This window comes from Zalophus californianus, chromosome 17 (genome assembly GCF_009762305.2).
Source record: "Zalophus californianus isolate mZalCal1 chromosome 17, mZalCal1.pri.v2, whole genome shotgun sequence".
NCBI lineage: Eukaryota > Metazoa > Chordata > Mammalia > Carnivora > Otariidae > Zalophus > Zalophus californianus.
The window spans coordinates 29,250,352-29,265,092 of record NC_045611.1 but is presented as its reverse complement, the minus strand read 5'-3'; positions in this window follow the sequence as shown (position 1 = coordinate 29,265,092).

Here is a 14,741-nt window from a genome sequence, read left to right as displayed (position 1 = left end):
ACCAAATGATGGAGCAACACTTTGTATCCATTTTTTTTTCCAGTTAAACCAGGCAACATGATTGTGATAGTGTGATCTTCTTCACTGCTCATCACCAGTGAGAATCCAAGAGCTCAGAGAGGTTAATCAACGGGCCAAGTTCACACGACTAGTATTTACGGAAGAGGCAGAACTCAAACCAGAACTGGCCTGCAATCAAAGCTTTGTTCTTCATCACTGCTCTGGTCTGCCCCTTACACTGCTACTGGCATTCAGGCTGGGCTGACTTCAGAGCCACCCTTCTATCAGCTCTGGCCTGCCCCACACACAACCCTCTGCTCCACAAGGGAGGCAGAGTACCCTAGCAATGAAGAGTGCCTTGGCTGGAGTCAGAATGCCTGGGTTTGGAACCCGGCTCTGTCACTTACCAACCTGGTGACCCTGTGCAAATTTCCTAGCCTGCACTTTCGTCTTCAGAACGGGAATATTCAACACTCCTAACTATGATGGCTGTTGCGAAAATAAAACGGGCTGAAGTGTTTAAATGCAGGATGGTTTCTGGCACATAGTAACCACTCAGTTAATATTAGGGAAGGAAGGGGGAAGGAAGGGAGAGAAAGAAAGAAGAGAGAGGGAGGTTGGAAGAAAGGAAAGAGAGAAGGAAAGAGCAAAAAGAGAGGGAGAAAGGGAAAATAAGAGCAAATCAAAGGAAGGGGATGTGTTCTCCTGCCCACTGAACCACCACAGGCAGAGGCCATAACCCAGAGAGGATACTGGGATAGAGGAAAAGCGCATCTCAAGGCTTCGAACAAACCTCCTAGGCAGCCCCAGGGCCTCTCCCAGTGTTCACTGACTCCACTTCCTCGGTGCGCCTCCCTGTCCTGCAGGACTGAAGCCGCCGCGGCCCGGCATTCAAAGCGCCGATCGGGTCACCTGACCATCCCTGAGCCAATCACCGGGACCCGAGGAACGCCATGCGCTGATTGGCTTTCTCCCATCACGTGCTTCCCCGCTGCTCAGGAATGGCGTCCCACAGACCCAAAGTGGAAGAAGGAATGATTGATTCTCTAAGGGAAAACTGGGGTACACTTACCCAGAAAAGAATGCATGTAGGAGCGACAGGTTGATAGCTACCACAGGCAAGATTTGCTTGCTGAGAGCATATCCTCGTCTTGGCATCGCTTGTTCCCACGTAGTTGGTGTGGTTAAGAACTAGTGTTCTAGGACTGAGTGCTTGGGTTTGAATCTTGGCTTCATTATTTACTCGCTGTGTGACCCCAGTCAGGTTAATCCACCTCTCTCTGCTTCAATTTCACTTGTAAATGTGGCTAGTAATATTCCTTTCTCGTGGATTGTCACCTGTATACACGTAAAGTGTTCAGCACAAGGAGAGCACGTACTAAGCACCCAATAAATTATAGCCATTCACCATTCAATGATTATTCGTTGAGCACCTGTGTGCGCCAGACTGTATTAGTTTGGTGGGATGTATCGGTGAACAAAACAGAACAAAATCCTTAACCTTGTGGACCTGATAATCTAGCACAGAAAGAGGCAATAAACAGAAGAACGAAATAGTCCTATGGAAGTTAGGTAGAAACAGTGTGGAGAAAAGAACGTAGATCAGGGTGAAGGGAATTAGAAGAGCAGCGGTGTGTGTGTGTGTGGGACGGGTACTGGATAGTTAGGGTTGAACTCACTGAAGAGGTGACGTGTAAGCCCAGATTTGAAGGTGTTCAGTGAGTTAGCCAATAGGATATGGTGGAGTGGGGGTATTCCACGAAGGAGGGGCAGGCAGCGCAGAACCCCAAGGTAGGAGTATGCCTGGAGTTTCTCAGAAGCAGCAACCAGACGAAGGTGGCTGGAGACAGCGAGAGAGAGAGGGCAAGAATGGTGACATATGGCGTGGGCAAGGTAAGAGAGGAGATCAGGAAGGGCCTGGGAATGCAGGGAAGACTTTGGATTTTACTCTGAGGGAAGCGGGAGCCATTTTGACAGGTTTGGAGAGTGGGTTCGAGAACGGATGTGTCTTACTTTCTGCCGGGCTGCGGTGGCTGCTATGTTGAACACAGAATCTCTCTGGTTCTTATTGCTCTGACGATGACTACATTTCCGTTCAGCAGGTAGAAAGCAAATACATTTTAAAGCTCACAAGACACTCCAAGGGAGCTGTCTTGCTCTTCTCTGAAAAATAAGATGCACCTCCGATGCACTTTTGGTCTACTAGTCTCTCCCGGGGCTTCCAAAGAAACAGGACCAAGAGATCTGCAGATTCTTGATGTTTCAGCCTTATTTGGTATTGTCAATGACTCTCCGAAGAGGCCTCCTTCATTCCAACAGAACATCTGTCAGGAATACCCCGGATCTCTGGGAAAAGCATGGTCTCCTGAATCAACATCCATAATGACAGCTTGTTGAAGATTTACATGGCTTCTGATTTCAGCCCGATAATTCCATTTTAACATGGTGAGCTGGAGGTATTGTCACTCAGCTTGCTGAGCGTATCTTATGTCATTGGATCATAAGAACTGGCCGATGGAGCCTAAAAGATAAGTCCGAGGAAGTAGCTTAAGAGTGCCTATGGTGATTCTCAGCAGCGAATGGATTGGAGCGTCAGAGGGATGGGGGCCCGATGGGAAGCAGATTATATGACAGGTGCTTTAAAGAGAAGTGTATGCAGCCTCCTAGGAAGCTCACCCCATGCTGGCTAAGGTTTGGGCTTTCTTCGCAGAGACCAGAAAAGAAGGCCCCCTGTGTGGAACGCCTAGTTAGAAGTGCAGGACAGAGCAGTGAGACTTGCAGATAGTTCTGTCCACTGCATGTTTGGGATGGAAAGCCGTGGAGACCATTCAGAGGAGAAAGACGTCTATTTAAATACTTCGTATTCCCCGTCTCTTAGAAACCATTAAGGCATCTCATTTGCAATTTGTCGAAAATCTTTTGGGATCCATCGAAGCTTCCAGCTAGTATCGTCTGTTAAGGCTAATAAATCCCCTATGTTTGTTTTTCTACCTTTTGGTCTTTTTAAAACTTTGTATTCCAGGATATTATTTATACAGAAATGTGCACAGATCATATTATACCGTTAGATGAATTTTCCTAACGTGAACACCCTGGTATAACCAATACCTGGAGCACATAAGACATTGCCAGAACCTCAGAGACCTTTCCAGTAGAAACCACTATTATGACTTCTTATATTATAGAGTACGTTGGGCTGGTTTTTTTTTTTTTAATTTTATTTAAATGAAATTCTTATAAATTTTTGTATAGTTATATGAAATTCCTTATTAACTTATATAAATGAAATTCTACGGGACCTCTTCTGTATCTAACATCTTTTGCTCATATGAAGTTTGTGAGATTCATCAGCGTTGCTCTGCATAACAATAGTTCATTGACCTTTATTGCTATGTTCCATTTTATGACTATACTACAATTTCTGTAGCCAGTTAACTGACAGACCTTTGAGTTGTTTCTAACTTCTTACTATTGTAAGTAAAGCTGCTATGTTTATCTTTTGGCAAAATTTAATGCATTTCTCTTGGGTATGTACCTAGGATGGAAAGGTCTGGGCCATAGCGGGCACATAGGCTTGGAGTGAGTTAACACTGCTACAGTTTTTTTCTATGAGGTTCTACCAATTTGACCCCTATCCACAGTGCATGAGAGTCACACTTCTCCACATCCTGGATACCATTGGCATTTTCAGATTAGCCATTCTGGTGAGTATGAAGTGGTAGCTCACCTTCAGTTTTTAATTTAATTTAATTTTTTCAAAAATATATTTTATTTATTTATGTGACAGAGAGAGACACAGCGAGAGAGGGAGCACAAGCAGGGGGAGTGGGAGAGGGAGAAGCAGGCTCCCTGCTGAGCAGGGAGCCCGATGTGGAGCTCGATCCCAGGACCCTGGGATCATGACCTGAGCTTAAAGGCAGACGCTTAACGACTGAGCCACCCAGGTGCTCAGCTCACCTTCATTTTAATTTGCTAACTATTGTCTTATCTTTCAACTATCAAATACTTTTTGGACCGCTCCTCTGTACAGGGTTACATTAGCAGACATCTGCACACACATTATTTCTCACACTGACCTTACCGGGCTCAGAGGCTTTATCTGACTTCTCATGATCACACGTAGGGTCCCAGTTTGGCCAGGACATGGGACTTTCAAATGCCAAAATGGGAGAGTCCTAGAAAAGTGGGACAGTTGATTATCAGACAGCTAAAAAATGCCAGAGCAAATATTCAGAGATTTCCTCCCTTCAAGTTTTCTTCTCTATACGCTATGCTCTCACTACTCAAAGTGAGGTCCCTGGACAAGCAGCATCAGCCCCACTTGGGAGCCAGTCAGAGACGCAGTATCTGAGACCCAACCACAGACTTTACCCCCGAATTAGAATCGGCATTCCAGAAAGATCTCCAGGTGCTGTGTTTGCGCTCTCAACGGTCTGAAAAGCATCACTTTGTGCCAGTGGGTTCTCAAACTTGGTTGTACTCGGGAGTCTTCTGGGGAACTTTACTGTTACTGAGGCCTGGACCCCATCTCCAGAGGTTCTCATTTAGTTGGTCTGGGATGTGGCCTAGACAATGGGACTTTTTTAAAGCCTCCCGGGTTATTCTAACGTGCAGCCAGGTTTGAGAACCAACACTCTCGTCTATGCCACGCAACCTTGGATGGTATCCCTTTATTGTAGTCATCTCAGGATTCCATAAGCAAGATTGCGATCACCTTTATTTGCATAGATAAAGAATTTAAAGGTTTAGGTCATCGTCTCTTTAGACAACTCCCTAAGCATCCAGCACTGGTCTTTGCTTTCCCTTCATCTTTTGCCCTCGAGTGGAAATAGTACCATTACCTTACAATTCTCAGTGTAACTCATTCTGAGTGGATCTTAGGGTCTAAGGAGAAAGAAAAAGGATTCAAGCCTGTATAACAGGTCAGAGCTCAGCCACACAGACATTCCCCAACACCCACATACTTGACAGCAGTGACAAAACACCCAGATTATTGACCATGTCTTCTTTTCATCCCAATGATCTGAGCTCACATAGCTGAGACCCAGTTAAAAGCTAGTCCAGGCTAACAGTCAGTGGGCCACAGAGGCTCATGGGAGCACTAGCTCCAGGAGCTGGTAAGCCTCGCTTTACAGACCCCGATTATGCCTTCATTTCAGCACCTGCCCTGGTTTCTGTGTAAAGATGATAAGGCCTCTGTGTTCTTTCACATGCGGACTGAAGACTTCTGGTTACTTCGATGAAGAAATCGGGTCCTAGTGATGGCAAAGTATTTACACGTTGATTTAAGCTTGTCCATGGAATTAGGGATGAGGAACATTTCCATCAAGAGAGGGGGTAAAACAAAGAGTTCAGAGCTACCGTGGCATTTATTTAGGTAGAAGAGGCTTTTCCAGCACTTTCTGCCCTTCCTTTTCTTTTCCCCTGGATGATTTTGGGGAATCCTTAAGTGTGTGGTACAAAAACAACCAATATTGTGTTATCCTGTTGGGGTGTGTGTGTGTGTGTGTGTGTGTGTGTGTGTGTGTGTGTGTGTGTGTGTATGGAAGGGGAGAGTCAGATAGGACAACAGCTGTCTAAAACGTAGAATCACATAGTTCATCTCAAGACACTTTTTCCCATATCTGCAAATTTTTCAGTCTGTGTCACATTATAACATCCTGTGATTATACAAAGGGATTTCCAGTTTGACTCGTTATTTGCCAATATCTGCAAAAGTCAGTTTGTTCTGTTTCAAAATAACATTGTTTTGAAACAAACGCTCTACTGTTTATGTTTTACAACATGCAATTTTTTTTAAGATTTTTTTTATCTGAGAGAGAGGGAGCGTGCACACACAAGCAGGGGGGAGGGACAGAGAAAGAGGGGGAGAGAGAGAGAGAGAGAGGGAATCTGAAGCAGACTCCACACTGAGCGCAGAGCCCCACTTGGGGCTTGATCCCATGATCTCGAGATCATGACCAGAGCCAATACCAAGACTCAGACCCTTAACCGACGGAGCCACCCAGGCTCCCTTACAACATGTAATATTTTAAAAATATTTACGAATGCTGAGAAAGATATTCATGGAAGCATCTTCTGGGCTCTGGTAGGAGACGCTATAGTTAGCCATCGTTATAATAATTTACTATTTGTCGACATTGACTGAGCATGTGCCGTGATCCAAGATGGTCCAAAGTACTTTATACATATTAACATGCTTATTTCCAAAGCCCATTGGAATAAATGTGTTGTTATTCACCTTTTACAAATTAAAAACTGAGTCATACAGTTGATAAGTGGTGGAACCAGGATTCCAATCTAGGTTGTCTGGTGTCCGAGCTCATGACTTTTCAGTTTTGGCCCTGCTAGTCCCGTGTCCTGGGTACCCCTCCAGTCCCCAGCAAACCTGGACAATTGGTCATCCTACCTGTAACACTCACAACTATACTTGACTTCCTCTTGTATACAACTTCTTAGACTTAGTAGATTTGCATTCTTGCAATTCCAACACCACTGTCCAATCCAATGAACATTTTCAACCATCAGCTGTGATCAAAACCTCTTTGCCAGGTGCAGTAGGGAACCAGAAATAAATAAAGATGTAAACCCTACTTTTTAGGCCACTTGTAAGTAACCTAAAGGGGAGAAAATACATGTTATTTCATCAAGAAATCATGCATTACCTTCGGCATTGTACCTATACAAACAGCAGATTTTGTTGTTAATGTGTGTGTAACACAGCTATTGATTTTCATTTGGCAGCACAATTATTCACAATGACAGTACAACATCTTTGTGAGAACAGTGTGGGGTTGGGGTGCTTGGAGCTGCTCATCCATGCAAAGAATTCTTGTCAAATATTTTAATGAGAAGAAAAACATGGCAGTCATGATGAAAATCCAAGGTGACCTTGGGCTAAGCAACACATTGTCGATCACCTACTGGTTTTTTAAGGTCTTTTTTTTTGATGATGGTGATGATGATGGCTTGTTTACAGAGTTACTCTCTAGATGAGGGAGAGAAAGAGAAGCAGACCGGGAGACCACCTTACGGAAAGCATCTTTGTCTCAACATTCAATACTCGTTCTAGCAAACATCGGTTACACCAGCATCTAAAGTCTGTTTCTCCTTGGAAGAAATTCCCCTTCGCTGTACGGCAGTAGGAAGCAGCACTGGTCTTACACCACCCTCTACTTACTCCATGGCAGGGTGCACACCTAGCCTTGGCCAGCCTGTTGTCCCCATGCAGGACTTCGTGTCCTGGATGCACAAAGAGGAGGGCACAGTTAGGAATTTCCTTGCAAAGGAGTAGGGTTCAGAATTGGCCACAGTGGCCTCCACAGGTCTCATAAAAGGTGGTGGAGATGTCTTGCCCATTGTCTGGGTTTCTGAATCTTTCTCCAGCCTGGTGCTCTTGGTCTCTCCTCCAGCCAGGACTGATGTTCGGTGGGTCTGCTTTAGTGAACCCATGCCAGTGGTTAAAATGTTAAAATGCTTTGGTTCCTTCAGTGAGGAACCCACAGCCCCAAGCTCCCCAATCCGCATGCTGGTACTGCTGTGGCTGAGTGAGTCCTTTTCCTTGAAAACTGCTCAGGTACCCCCCACCCCCCCACCCCCCGCCAGTCATCCAGAAACCTCAGGGTTAACTCTCAGAACAGCAGGAGGCCACCAGGAACCTGCTCCAGCTCCCTTCCGACTGGACAGTGCCAGATCCTGTGAGTTGCTATTTTGAATATCAATTCTATGCACTCTGATAAACTTTGAATAAATTCCCCCTTTTTTACTTAAGCTAATAGAGTCCATTTCTATGTTTGCAACACAAAGCCCTGACTGATACCTGCACTTATATACATTTAATTTTATGCAGGCTGTATTTAAGGAAAGAAAATTTATTTCTGATAAGTATGGAAATATGAGTTACAGAAGTGTACCTGCTGTGAGGGAATTATGTGAAAGTACCCTATCTTGACATGAAAATATTGGGAAATGAAATTAACTTGGTAAGAAACTAACATGGCTTTAATGTTTATGGTATGCAAAGGTTTTCCTTCCTTATGGTATCTCATTACAGAACACTTTGCCGTACCCTCTACATTTGAGATACAGGTTAAGTCATGGCATGTTTTGTATTATCTCCATTTAGAGTGAGGAGTGACTAATCACACGACCATGATAGATCAGAGCAGGGGTAACCAGCTGGGTGTCCTGATCTCAAATCCTGCCCTGTTTCCTTTGTATTTTGTTGCTTCTCCAGGTGTGCTGTTCACCGAGATTGAAAAATACAGAAGTCCCCTGCCGGCCAATATCAGAAATTCTACTACTTCTCTTCCCTCTTTGGATTAAGGTATTGTCTCTAGAACATGTTTTCAAGCTATGTTTAAGCTACATTAATCCAGAATACTTTATCAGATTATTTTTTAAAAACTAGCTAGTGCTTACCTGGGAAAGCCAGAGCACTGAGGGGATGGGAGCTTCAGAAGGGCCACAGGATCTTTGTACTTGCTATTTCCTCTGCCTGGCAACCAGAAATAGTTCATAAGCTCTGATAAAGGTCAATGTAATCCTATTGTTTTAATTTTTTCTTTCTCCACCCTCCCCTCCACTGGATCCCTAAATTGGTAAAAAGAAGTAGAATAGGGGTCAGGGGAAAATATCAGAGAGAGAGAGAGAGAGAGAGAGAGAGTATAGGCTGAAAAGTCTCCCTTGGTGATTCGGATATAAAACCCTTTCCTTCTTTTCCAAGAGAGAAACTCTTTAGTCAACAGAACATTCATGATGCAGAAATTTTTGGTCAATGCCTAAAAGTTAATTTCCTGGGATGGACTGAATTGGAGCATAATTACAGAAATTAACTTCATTTAATCAAGGTAGCGTGGTGGGGGAGCAAATCACCTAACTTAAAACAAACCAGATTAAGACTTTCAGAGTTCCTAAACCTTGAAAGTATTATGGTGCTCCCCTGACTTACCATATAGAGTTCAAAAACATATAAAGCTATAAAATATAAAACTTACACCGAACATATATGCTTCTATAAAAATAGCTTTTTGGAAGAATTCCTTAACGTAAAATTCTGGCTAAGCTCATCAAAACTTAAATCTTATCTGGTGCCATAATCACATGCTTTGTTGGTTTCTTGAGCAATCTTGCACTCACCAGGAGTCAAAACCCTGTGTCCTAGACATTTATGAACAGTGTGGTCCTGAGTTAGCCTCAGCTTCCTCAGCTACAGGATTCATGATGTCTACTTGCCTCCCACAATGAGATATGACTATGACAATGCTTGCTAAATAATAAAGGGCTGTACAATGTAGGTTGTTGTTAATTCTGAGTGGTTATTGAGAGATAGATTGCAAAGGTATACACAGTACTCCCCAAAGTCTGAAAGCATCAGTGACTCTGAAAACATGTTGCTCCATGTTATGCTCATGGAGCAATAAGTTGGGAAAACTACAAGAGATTTTTATTCCTTTTGAAAAGGAATCACTTGCAGCCTTAACATTTGTTGGTGAGATTAGGAAAAAGGCATTTTCAGACTCAAGGAATATATATATTCCATGAATCCACAGTCGGAAGTTACTAGATGATGCCCACCAAAAGATAGGGACATAGCTCCAGGAAACAGATCCAACCTAACAAAAGAGTAAAGAGATTCCTGGGATGATGCTGAGGAAAGATACCAAGCAGTCAATCTAGAGGACAGTCAGTCCAGACTGAGTAGGAGAATGGGGTGGTGCTAGAGTCCAAAAGGGATATCTCCTGGAAGAATCGCAAACTGACCAAATAGCAGATGTATTTTTAAACGGTGAGAGAAGAGTCACAGTTTTGATAGAGAGCCTGCAAGTGAATTACGGAGAGGTAGCTAGAAAACAAGGCTATTAGCAACTCCAGGGAAAACAAAAAGTTCTACAGGAAGGAAATGTAATCATAATCAATGGCTCAGCTGAGGGTAATATTGATATGAACATAACAAGGTAAAGGCTGAATATTGAACTAAATGAAATTGCAACATAACTCTACCGGGAGGAAGGTTACAGGAAGTGAGCCTGCATGTTGCCAGGCATGTGTGTTGGGGGCAGTGGTGGGAAATGCATTAAGACCCAGAACACTTCATATTCTACTGTAGGAAGTTAACAGACAATACCTAGATTTAAAACTACAGAAAAGCCATACAAACATGTTATTTAGAAACAAGGAAATGAGTCTCCAAATGTACATCAGAAAGAACTGAATGTCACTTCTAGGGAGCAGGATTGGGGTGAGTGAATAGGGAACTGGGGAGACAAGGGGGAGCCTTATTGAATTCTTTTGGAACCAGGAACATGTATAACTTCAGGGGAAAGTTTTTAATTCAAAAAGAAATGGGAGAATTCAGGCTAGGATGACCATAGACAGGACAGAGGTCTGCACTCTTCAGCCACAAATAAGGAGTTAAAGCAGAAAGTGCAGCAGCCGGATTAAGAGCCGCCAGCTCTCTATCTTGACTTTGTCTTTGCCTGGGAATTAATAGGTTACAACGAACATCTCTACCTGGGAAAGGCCCGGCTGGCATGCAGGGTCGGCACTCCACAAACACTGACAACAGCAATAATGAAGCTGCCAATCCCAGGGGCACGCCAGGGATGCATCTGCTGCAGGCTGGTCTTGCAAGCTGTCAGCTTTCTTAAATGCACATTGCCAGGCCAGGGGAAGATGTCACCTGCTCTCCCTGGTGTACCCTCACTGGTGACTGTACCTGCTCATTTCCATAAATTAGGTCCCAGTATGTCCAAATATGGGTTTCTTTTGTTGTAAAGATGGTGCTGCTCTGACTTAGACCAAAATTCTTGAAGAGCACACAAAAGTAGTCTAGAAATGGATTCTTAATTTGGGATCTAGGGAAGGAGGTCTTGGTGGGTTCTTTGGCTCCTCTGAAAATCTATGCAAGCTTGCATGTTTATGCAGATGTGCATTTATTTTGTGAAGGTTCAATACTTCGTTGTGCAAGGGGCTGGGGTTTGTGACCCAAAGCACCAGACTAAAAGCATCGGATACCTAGCCAGATAGAATGATATCTCCATCTTAGGGCATCTCACCTATCAGGGACTATAAAGAAAGGACAAACAGAGTTGGGGTCCACAGGTTTCTAGATAATTCCCAGCACCGTTATTTCAGGTTTCTGTGTCTTGCAGGAGTCAACCCATGCAGCAACTACTTGTGGAGGCAGAGATGTCTGCCTAATGCCGCAGGAAAGACGCAAGACATCATGGAGAGCTCATCGACGCTGCACTCTTGAACAGGACCCTGGAATCTACAACCCCAAACCCACCCCCACGGCTGTATTGCCTAGTGACCCTCCAACAGTCTGGGAAGGAGGCAGAGTCTCAGAGCTCATTTTAGGGGCTAGAGGTGGAGGCTGAGATTCATCAAACACAGGAGATTGTACAGGGGCACAATACAGGTATTTGTAGCGAAGACCTCACGACCAGGAACACACAGAAGTGGTGAAAGGTACAGTTGTCAGAGCCACCCAGGCTTGGGTCCCGTTTGTGTCATATTTGCAGATTGATATGGGGTAAGTGGTTCACATCTGCAAACCTCAGCTTCCTCCTCCGTGAAATGGGAGTCATTTTACCCAAGTCTTCAGATTTTCCCGAAGACTGTAAGATGATATCAAAGCATGTGATGCCAGGGAAATGGCTAACATTCAATAGATAGTAGTTAGTATCATTACTTTATAAAAAATATATAAGTAAACATCATGGAATCTCACTATTTAAGGTGAAAATAATTTAACTTTGTATCCGTTTTTCATTCCAATGATAATATTCCTGCATAACTCACGATTACCTTCCATTTCTTTAGCTCAGTCGTTCCCAGCTGGGAGGGAGGTTTGTCCCCCAGGGGACATCGCAATGTCTGGAGATATTTTTGGTAGCCACAACTGGGGGGATGCTACTGGCATCTAGTGGGTGGAGGCCAGAGAGGCTGCCAAGCATCTATCATGCACAGGGCAGCCCCCACAACAAAGGATTATTTTGCTAATGGTGCTAAGGTCAAGAAAGCCTGTTCTAGCATTAAATATGAAACTTAAATGGAAAAAATAGACCTAAGGACCCTCCTGAGGGCACCCGTCCATTCTTGGAAGAGACCATGGCTTGATTTTAAGAACAGCATTTCCAGCTGCTCGGCTTGTCATTTCTATTCTGACAAGTCAGTGAGAATGAAAGTCAGCGTTACCGCGGGGCAGCGAGATGAGGTGGCCCGGCGCTGGGGGTACCCCACCAGAAGGGCAGAGCTATTGTCTGGGACTTTTGTAGAAACAACAAAGCTCTATGAGTCTCCACTGTGTTCTTAATTTAAACTTTCAGTAGGAAATCGATTTCCAAAGGTTAAGTGAGGCTTAAGATATGTTCAAAGCACCGGGAAGCAATTTTGCAAGTGTAACTTTTTAACACCCCCAAAACCTCTCAGACATCGTTCTAAAATTAGGCTTGCTCTCCGACCGAGTTTGTCAACCCCGCTCTTCAACGACGACTTTCATGTCATGGTTTTGGAACTGTTGACCGTCCTCACAACTGTGACCAACTTGAACACCATTGCACAGAGACAAAAATCTCCGACGATAATTTACACAAAGACGCCCTGCCTTGTTCCTGATTGGGTTTTCAAAGACGGAAAGCCTAAGGTACAGAAATAACACACGTCCCTTTCTCTTCTGTAATAAATCCATAGCCAGATATGTTGACGTGAAGACACACGATATCACAGAAAGGACACCCAGAGTGACAGGAGGACTCCAGTGGTTGAATGGTGGGTTTTTGTCCGAGCTCCCAGAGCCCGGCATCCTCCACACCTCTCATCGGTCTTTTGTGTGAAAGACTTTGCTAAGAGTCAAGTCTCAACTGATAAGGCCCGGAGACATAATCATTTTCCATTGACAGCACCTTGCAACCAATTCACAAACATTTTCATATTAATATTGAGCAATTTCCCTACATTCTAATCCATCAAAGTAGGCTATTAATCCTTCCTGTACCATTCTCTATTCAAATGCTAACAATTTTCTTCTCACAAGGTAAAACATTTGTCCGACAGGCCCTCACACAAAGACCCTGCATTGTTAGCGATGATGGATCAGAGTGTTAATATGAAAGATGCAATGTAAATTATATCATTGATACTGTACATATGTAGAGGAAGAAAATCTTTTTAAGAGATCATTTGTATGCTAAAGATAATGAAAGTGATCCCATGGTACAGCAACCTTAATTTTCCTTCCTAAGAGAAAAAAAAAGTTCTTTATGGTAGAGAATATGGAAATCCATCATGATTTACAATGGCACGAACACCATCATTTACTTTCTGAAAAAAAAAAAAAATACACCCGTCTCTTTTAAAGAACTTATTGAAATAACTGGAGAAACCATGTTAAAATATCTCTTAAGACTCGTATACCCCGTGGTTACCCAGAGAACAGTGTGGATAAATGTCTCCATTCTGGCTTGTGAGTGGTCAGACGATTTATATTAATTATCAAATTTATTGAATGGTATAGAAGCTTGGAGGGAATACATTTAGAGCCCCCACAAGGAAAGATGTGAAGGATAGCATGTATTAAGAAATCGGATGTAATTTGGCTGATATTCACATAACTAGTACTGTTTGTAATCACACCTGAGCTCAGCATCATTGTAAACTCCTGGGGGCAAGAACTGACCATCTACTTGGGGTCCTATTCTCCCAGAACACCTAGCAAGTCAGAGACTAAAGTAATCACTGTGATGTTTCCTTCACTTATATTTGTTTATTTTCCACCTCTGAGTTTGCTGGTCTCCAGGGTTTTCCTTCTGTATTAAATGGCTGCTTGAAGGCAGATATCCAGAATTCATCCTTGATATCTTTCTCTTCCTCACCAGCCCCCACCTCCATCCAGTCTTATTAAGACTTGTCAATTCTTCCTGAAAAACTCTCCCTTCACTATCTGTCTCTCCATTAGCCACTTCCGGCACCTTCATCTGAGACACTGCCATCTTTCATGTGGACGCCAGCTGATCTGGTCTCTCCAACACGTTTCACCCCTTCTTCACAATGCAACCCAAGAGGTCTTGAAATACAAATTTGATCATGTCACTTCGCTGCTTTAAAAAAAAAAAGTAAATTAAAAATAAAGCAGAATCAATGGTTTCTCTTTGTCCTCGGGATCATGTTCCAATGCCTTCCTGTGGGCTGGCAAAACTTTTGCTAATCTGGCTCCTGCCTATCAATGTGACGCCATCTCCTGCCACTTAAGTTGGAGAGTTCCTCCCGTTGGTCAATGCCTTCCCTTCCAAGTGTCCTTGCATATGCTCTTGCTTGCCTGGAAAACTTTTTCTCATGCTCCGTTTCTGGTTAAGTTCTATACGTATCCTTCAGGCACCAGCTAGAACACCATCTCTTAAGGAAACCTCCTCTGATAATTCCTCCTTGTACCACCCTAACCCACCTCTCTCCAGTCGAAATCAAATCTCCATGTACATCCTTTACTTTCCCTTCAGAACACTTACCAAGAGCTATAATAATTCATGCATGTGTGGTTATTTGTCTAACATTTGTCTCCCACTAGGACTGTGCACTCCCAAGGAGGAAGGATAAGGTTGAGTCTGTTCATTCTTGTATCCCCTTCACCTCACACAGTACTTGGCACATGAACAACTCAATAAACAGTTAAGAACAGTTGAATGAATACACTTATCTGCACAGAGCATTTTACTAGGAGCTTGGGGACTAAATACAAATAG